The sequence below is a fragment of the Cebus imitator genome, unplaced genomic scaffold, assembly GCF_001604975.1.
Source record: "Cebus imitator isolate Cc_AM_T3 unplaced genomic scaffold, Cebus_imitator-1.0 Scaffold15, whole genome shotgun sequence".
NCBI classification, from domain to species: domain Eukaryota; kingdom Metazoa; phylum Chordata; class Mammalia; order Primates; family Cebidae; genus Cebus; species Cebus imitator.
Window position 1 is genome coordinate 5,415,212 of NW_016107330.1, and position 8,366 is coordinate 5,423,577.

General features: G+C 48.0%; 1 protein-coding gene and 1 long non-coding RNA gene across 5 annotated transcripts in view; one reads left to right on the forward strand and one right to left on the reverse strand.

Annotated features, from left to right (window-relative positions):
* Nucleotides 1–8,366, forward strand: part of KAZN (kazrin, periplakin interacting protein) — a 1,292,076-nt gene that overhangs the window by 868,443 nt on the left and 415,267 nt on the right. The window lies entirely within an intron of this gene.
* Nucleotides 6,349–8,366, reverse strand: part of LOC108285633 — a 9,809-nt gene continuing 7,791 nt past the window's right edge. The window contains exon 3 of the long non-coding RNA XR_001817662.2: nucleotides 6,349–6,358. This is a non-coding gene — a long non-coding RNA (uncharacterized LOC108285633). The remainder of the gene's footprint in view (nucleotides 6,359–8,366) is intronic.

Consider the following 8,366-nt stretch of genomic DNA (forward strand, 5'->3'; position numbering starts at 1 on the left):
GCAGGGAATTCCAGACGGGAAGGGAACCCCAGGGAAGGGCAGGGAATTCCAGACGGGAGGGGAACCCCAGGGAAGGGCAGGGAATTCCAGACGGGAAGGGAACCCCAGGGAAGGGCAGGGAATTCCAGACGGGAAGGGAACCCCAGGGAAGGGCAGGGAATTCCAGACGGGAAGGGAACCCCAGGGAAGAGCGGGGAATTCCAGACGGGAAGGGAACCCCAGGGAAGAGCAGGGAATTCCAGACGGGAGGGGAACCCCAGGGAAGAGCGGGGAATTCCAGACAGGAAGGCATGTGAATGCAGGTCTTCATGTTGTCAGTGGCTCGTGATTCCAATGGGGAAGCGTTCACCGTTAGAGTCAGGGCCGTGCTGAGGGCTCTCTGTCCTCTAGTATTTCCCTTTGCCGTCGTCATTGGCTGGAAGTGGTGAATGAGAGAAAAGGGAGCTTGTTTCAGACCAGGGACCTCACTGACTAAACAATAACGCGAGGGCCCTTTATAAAGCAGGGGGTGCAAACTACCTACACCCTGTTTCCATGTGGCCGATGATGGGTTTCTTTTTGTAACCCCATTATTGTATGATTCTTCTTATAAGCAGAATCATCCAATATTTGTCCTTGTGTGTCTGTTTTATTTTACATAGTATAACATTTTTAAGATTCACCCATGTTGTGGCATGTATCAGAATCTCGTTTGTGTTTATGGGTAAATAATATTCCATTGTAGGTATACAAATTTTGTTTATCCATCTTCTGATGAACACTGGGGTTGTTCTTTTGGCTATTGTGAATAATGCTGTGAATAATGTTTTTGAAAAATTTGAATAACTTGGAAATTATTGAGAATAATTTTGCCACGGTTGGGAAAAATCAAAAGAGGCATACCTGCCTATTTCATAACTTGATAATTATAGGAAATTCAAATGTGGGGAGTATAAAGCTTTACTGGAACACAGCCATGCCCATTCGTTCCTGTATCATCTATCACTGAGATGACAGAGGCTGCATGTGGCCTGCAAAGCCCAACTTTTTATTACCAGCCCTTCAGAGAAAGAGTTGGCTGGCCGCTCTCATAAAGTATCTTTTTATTTATTTATTTAGAGACAGAGTCTTGCTCTGTTGCCCAGACTGGAGTGCAGTGGTGTGATCTCGGCTGACTGCAACCTCCGCCTCCTGGGTTTAAGCCATTGTCCTGCCTCAGCCTCCCAAGTAGCTGGGATTACAGGCATCTGCCACCACGCCCAGCTAATTATTGTCTTTTTAGTAGAGACAGTGTTTTACCATATTGGCCAGGCTGGTCTCAAACTCCTGACCTCATGATCTACCCTCCACAGCCTCCCAAAGTGCTGGGAATGCAGGCATGAGCCACCGCGCCCAGCCCATAAAGTATCTCTTTTGATCATGAGCGTTTGCACTTCATTGATGGTCTGCATTCTTTTTTTCTTTTTAACTTGTATGTCAATGTAGCATTATTCACAATAGCTAGAAGGTAGAAATATCCCAGTGTTCATCAGAAGATGGATAAATACACAAAGTGTGTATACATACAATGGAATATTGTTTTGTGATCAAAATGAATGGAATTCGGATACATACCACAACATGGATGAATCTTAAAAGCATTCTATGTGAAATAAGGCAGACACAAAAGGACAAATATTGTATGGTTCTGCTTATAAGAATTATCTATGATAGGCAAATTAATAGATAGTAGATCGAGCCAAGTGCAATAGCTCATGCCCATAATCACAGCACTTTGAAAGACCCAACGTGGGAGGACTCCTTGAGGCCAGGAGCTCAAGACCAGCATAGGAAATATAGACAGACCACGTGTCTACAAAAAACAAAGTCATCCAGGTGCAATTAACATGCACCTGTAGTCCCAGCTACTCGAGGAGGCGGAGGTGGGAGGATTGCTTGAGCCCAGGATTTCCAGGCTGCAATGAGCTATGATCACACCACTGCACTCCTACCTGGATGATGGAATGAGACCTTGTGTCAAAAAGAAAGATTCGAGGTTACCTGGGGCTGAGAGAGATGCAGGAATGAAGTTATTGCTTAACAGTTACAGAGTTTCAGTTCGGGGTGATGAGAACATTTTGGAAATAGTCGTGATCATTTCACAACATTGTGAATGTAAATAATGCCTCTGAATTGTACATTTAAAATGTTTACAATGGCAAATTGTGTTATATATATATCCTACCACAATAAAAAGGCTTTAGACTATGCACAATTAATTTTATTTCTGGGGGAGGACTGGCTTTACTTCTGGGGGAAAATTCATGAGAATTTTAAAGATATTCTTACAGAGTAAAAAGCAGGATTGTCTACCTGCTTCTGAGCACCTGTACTTATGAGCTGATCATACATTTGCAGAGCTTTAGATCCTGAAATACACCCATCTACCATTCCACCAAGGTTGAAGTGTGTTTAACAAGGCAGAAAAAGAACAGGTTTTAATAGCTATCTTCTAAGAAGATAAAGAGAAGAAAAATGTAAGATATAGGCTCTTGTTAACCTTTTATTTTGAGAGGTTCTTTTGAGAGGATATTTCAGCAAATAATCTAAACAAGTGAAGGAGAGAATATCTATTACTCGTTGACAGTAGTTAGATGACTATATAATCGTTAGTGAAAAGGATCGAGGAAGCAGGTGAGAGCAGCTGTCTGACAGACCCCTAGACAATCTCCTTCCTGGACAGACCCCTCCGGAAAGAAGATTGGAAGCCTCTGTTCTAGAGACTCCAACCAAACCAAAATATTCATGTGAAGGAGGGGACTCCCAAAAAAGCCCGTTCAGATAACCCCAAAGACAGCCCCTTCCCACAAGGCCAAGCTTTCGAGGCTTTTTAGGATGGACTGCATTCTTACCCTGTGTCCTTGACATGTTCTAATTCCTTCCGTCCTCACAGTAACCCTAGTACATGTACCCCTGTGATTGCCATTTTACTGATGGGGAAACACAGGCAGAGTCTCATGTAATTTGCCTTGTGTCACTCAGCCGGAAAAGGGCAGAACTGGGATGCAAACACAGGGAGTCTGAAGCCAGGGTGGCCACTCTTGAGCACTCTGCCATGCTACCTCTCATTATGAGGTCCTGTAGTACTTTACCCTTGGAGCAAGCACGGTGAGGTTCCTAGACCTTCCAGTGCAAGTGCCCCAATCTGTCCCTGAGAATAAAGGTCCAGAGAGAACAATGCTTTCCTCAGGCCCTGGGGGAACATTCCTTCCTGATTTGCTAGTAAGTGGCAGAGCTGGGACCCAGACCCACATGGCTATAATCTCATCTTCATTCCTCTCACCCTCCAAGATAGTGGGCCTCCCTCTTGTGCAGGGGACTCTTAGATGCCCACTCTTGGGCACAGCAAGGAAACCCAGATGCTCAGGCCTCATGGATTGCAAGGCCCCAGCAAGTGACATCCCTATTAGCCGGGGAGAAGGCCCTGGCTATTGTTCTGTTCGCTTTCCTTTGTGATGTATTGTTGCATAGGAAATTTATTTCTTAACAATTTCACTTACAGCCCTTAAGACAAAATAGGGCTCTGGAGAATGGCATCATTAGCATTGATAAACACTCTGCAATACCATCATGAGCAAATGGAAACGTCTAATGAAAAGAAAAGAAGCACTGCTGAGTAATTAAAGAGGCTGCTGGGTGTTTATTATTATTTTTGAGCAATTATGACTAAAAGCCCTAATCGTGCAGCACCCATTTTCCCATCCATTTTGAACTCGATTATTTAAGGAAAAAACATCATCATCATCGTCAGCCCCAGGCCAACAGTCAATATGCTCAAGCAAGCTTGGCTGGGCAGTGGGCTAAGGGTGTCCAGTCCCAAAGCCCTGTGACTTGTCCCCGGTCCTAAAAGTCTTGCTCCAGGGCCTGCCCTTGGAACCTTTTTGGTTACCCTCCTCTCTTTTTCTCCCATCATCTCTTTCCCTTACCAGGAAAGGTTTTGCTTCTGGGTCAGCACCGCACCTTCTCCATTTATGTTTAATCCCTTGCCATTAAGGCCATCCATTTGCAAAAGAGCTGCCTGAAGCTACCATAATCTTTGCAGGGCACAAACAGTAGATGTGGCTCAGAGACCTGAGAAGTTGAGAAGCTCAAAAGAGGACACACAGCTAGTAAGTAGCAGAGCCTGGACTGGAACCTCGGTCCTTGGACTGTGCTGGGAGCATGAAGATGATGTCCTCTGCTGCACAGTGCCTGAGTGAGTCTTGGGTCTGCTTGGCATCTTAAACAAAGTGCCTTAACGTTGCTGTGCATTCATGTCCTGGTCTGTAAAAGGAGGAGGATGGCAGTAGAACTAACCAAATGGTGGGGGGGAGCATCCAGTGAGATCACATACCTTAGTTAGTTAGTTACACAAAGCACATGGTCAGGGCTCATGAAATGACAGAATTGGTGCCCACAGTTCCCAAACGGTGCGGCTGAGCCACCCTGGGCTGCTGCAGTGAAGTCACAGGGGTGCTGAAGGATAGTCTGAAGTTTCAAGGAAAACACAGCAACGTCTGTCAGACCCTGGGTGAACTACTAGCTCAAGATAGTCAGTTTCAACATTCCATTCCGCTACATTCCCTCGGATGACAGCATTTCTTTGTGAAACTGGGTATTGGCAGTTGCTATGATTAAAAAGCAAGTACTACCAAGACCAGTGCAGGAAACGAGGGTGACGGAGCCCAGTCCGAGTTCAAGATTGGAGGATTGGTGCAGTAGGCACACATGTTCTAAGTCCTTGTGATTATTTAAGAACAAAATGAAGGCCAGGTGCAATGGCTCACGCCTATAATCCCAGCACTTTGGTAGGCTCAGGCAGGTGTATTGCTTGAGCTCAGGAGTTCAAGACCAGCCTGGGCAATATGGTGAAACCCCATCTCTATAAAAAATATATAAATTAGCCAGGTATGGTGGCAAGTGCCTGTAGTCCCAGCTACTAGGGAGGCTGAGGTCAGAGGATCCCTTGAACCCAGGAGACAGAGGTTGCAGTGAGCCAAGATTGCACCACTGCACTCCAGCCTGGGTGACAGAGCGAGACCCTGTCTCAAACAAAAAAGAACAAAATGAAACGTGTTCTTTTCTTTCAGTGTACATGTATTATTTTTTCAATTGGCTATTATGTTGTTAGAACATACATACTTAGTAAATTGCCTGGCCCTAACTATTTAATAAATGGAATGGTTTGGGATTTTGGCCCTAGGGTGCCATGAGAAAAATGACTGAGGCTCTAAGAGCGCCACAAACTGAGAAAATATCAGAGCATCTGCCCTGTGGCACCTCGGTGACTCACAGTGTTCTCTGCAAACTCGGTTAACCAATGCGTATTTTCTGAATGAACAAGGAAATGGAAGCATGTCTTCCCTCCTTCCCCTGTGTTCATGGAGCAAGCAGAAGAGTTTGCTGCATGAGATTTGGGAACAAAAGTGGAGCCCCGCTCTTCAAAAAACGTAGCTCCGGCGAGGTGCGGTGGCTCATGCCTGTAATCCCAGCATTTTGGGGGGCTGAGGCAGGTGGATCACAAGGTCAAGAGATCGACGCCATGCTAGCCAACATGGTGAAACCCCGTCTCTGCTAAAAATACAAAAATTAGCTGGGCGTGGTGGCAGGTGCCTGTAATCCCAGCTACTCGGGAGGCTGAGGCAGGAGAATCGCTTGAACCCAGGACGCGGGGGTTGCAGTGAGCCAAGATCACATCACTGCACTCTAGCCTGATGACAGAATGAGACTCTGTCTCAAAAAACAAAACAAAACAAAAATGTAGCTCCAAACAGCTCCCTGGGTGGCTCAGACATGAGAAACCGCTTTCTGCGAAGACAAGTGTGCTGGGTGTTTCTCGGGGATGTGTGGCTGCAAAGCCCATCAGCTCCGATTTCAGCTCCAGACTTTCTGACAGAGGGACTTTCTGCCCACTGCCCCAGGCATGGTAATTAAGCAGTCTCCGTGACTGCAGGATTCTCACATGTTCTGGCAGCCTGTGCTTGCAGTTACCATGAAAGCAAGCCGGGACAAGTCCCAGAGAAACTTAGCTGGTGAAGAGGAAATGGCATTTATAAAATACACCACCCAGAGTTTGAAGGTGATGAAATGGGGACAGAGAAGTTCTTTGCCGTTGCCCCACCCCCCCCATGCAATATTGATTTTTAAATTTTCCAGCGGCGGCAGCCCTTCAGCAGTAGTGGAATTAATGGCTGGCAGTGCAGCCTGTGCCGCAGGGTGGGACTTGGAATCTTCAGAGTCGGGCAGCGATGCTCCTTGGGAGGTGCCTGGATGACCTCTCTTTAGACGTGTCGGGGAGTTCTGGAAGTTTCCATACAAGGAGCACTTCAAGTGTTGGGGGTCCCCTGTTCTCCCAGGGAGACTTTGATATTCAGGGTGGAGACTTGGGGGACATAGTTGTCGTCGGATCTCTGCTTAGTAACCTTAACCTCAGTGCCCTCACCTTGCTAAGGCAGGTTACTTATATCTGAACCACGTGTGAGTGGTCTGGGGGTTACGTGTTTGAAGAGGGACTCCACCTTTATTCTCAGGGGTTTAGTCCCCATCAGCTTCTCCAGATGGAGCCTCCCTCCTTGTCCATTCTGCAGCCCACGCCTCAGCCAGTCGAGACAACTGTCAGTTCCCCGCACACATAGGGCTGCGCACAGCTCCTGCCCTGGCTCTGGCCCTTCCCTCTGCCAAGTATACCCTTCATCTAGACATCTGCACCTAACAGGCTCAACTCAAGGGTTCCGTCCTGCCTGGCGAGCAGTGGGAATCACAGTCCAAGGAACTTTGGTCTTGGAAGTATCTGAGTTTCAGAGTGTGTGCTAAGCCCTCACGCCTGCCCCAGCTACCTTATCCTCACCCGTGGAATGAGGATAAAGCAGTACCTGAAGCACTCTGGGACCTGTGTAGACTGCAGATGAGGACTCCGCAGGTCTGGGGTGGGGCCAGAGAGTCTGTGTTTCTCTAACACACTCCCCAGTGATGTGGATGCTGCTGGTCCAGAGTCCACACTTTGACCAGCAAAGGCCAATCTTGTCGTGTGATACATGACGTGGCATGTACATGACATGTAATGTACACAGGACTTGCCAGGTTCATGCAAGCCCACCGTGGTAGCTCTTCCTGTGTGTAAGGTGAGGCTTCCAGGGAACACCAGTCTCCATGAAACAGACCGGGCTGTGTGTCCCAGGCATCTCACTGTCGGAGGTTAGAGGAGCACCTCTAGTTCCATCTCCTTTTCAACCTGTGCCCTACCCCCGCCACGGTCCTGTTGGGCCTTCCAATCTCTCTGTAGGTTGTAAAGTTCCTGGGGGCCAGAAACGTTCAGGAGGCAGGAGGTGCGCCTTGTGCGAAGAGGCGCATCTTGGTTTTGGGGAGACCAGGCTGCCCAATGGTCATGCTGTTGTTTTCGGAGACACGTTTATTGTTTAAGAGAACACAAGAGAGGTATAGGAGTTCCTTCTTCTTCCAGCCAGACCCCCCCTGGTTTCCAGCCACCTTGGGTGTTTAGGTTGGACCCTGAAACCACCCCCCTCCACAAGGCCAGGGTGTCAAAGCCTTGCTGGTAGCCGGGCTCAGAGAGAACGTGCCAAACCCCACACACCTAACGGCCATTTTCATATGGCAGCTCCGCTGGTTGAGATCCATATACCCAAACATCAGCGAGGCCGCAGTGAGAAGCAGCAGGAGACACGCGAGCTACTTATCAGACAGTTTCCACTCCTCCCAAAGCACATGCTGGATAATAGCCACACTCGCGCCAAGAAGGAGAAACGTCCACAATATTCCGAGACAGCCATCCCTGGCCCTGTGTTTGGTAAACTGAAAAAGGAACTTGCTGCTAACTAACCACTCAACCCCCAGAGTCTTTGTGATTTGAGCTTGGGTTGGTGGCAATCTCCACCAGTGGCCCTAGAAGAAAAAAAGCTTTGGGGGGAATGTGAAGCCACCGCAGGTAGATGAGTTACCTCCAATGAATACGCGTTGTGGGACAGGTGGTGGAAAGGCACCCTGGAGATAAGACAGGCCCGCGGTCCACCTGCAACCAGCCATTGTTAGTTTTATTACCTCCAGTGGATGAGGCCCGCTGAAAAACAGAAATTCCCCAGTCACAAGAGAGAAGAAATGGAGTGTGTTTCCTGTATATCTGTAGTCTCAAACGTCCATGTGGCCAAAAATGGGAAGGGAGTGCTTACTAAAAATATAGGTTCCTGGGCCCCTGGCCTGTTGGGGCTCAGGTGGGACTCAAGGGTGTGTGTGTGTGTGTGTGAGTGTGTGTGTGTGTGTGTGTGTGTGTGTGTGTGAGACAGAGTTCCAGTCTTATTGCCCCTGGCCTGTTGGGGCTCAGGTGGGACTCAAGGGTGTGTGTGTGTGTGTGTGTG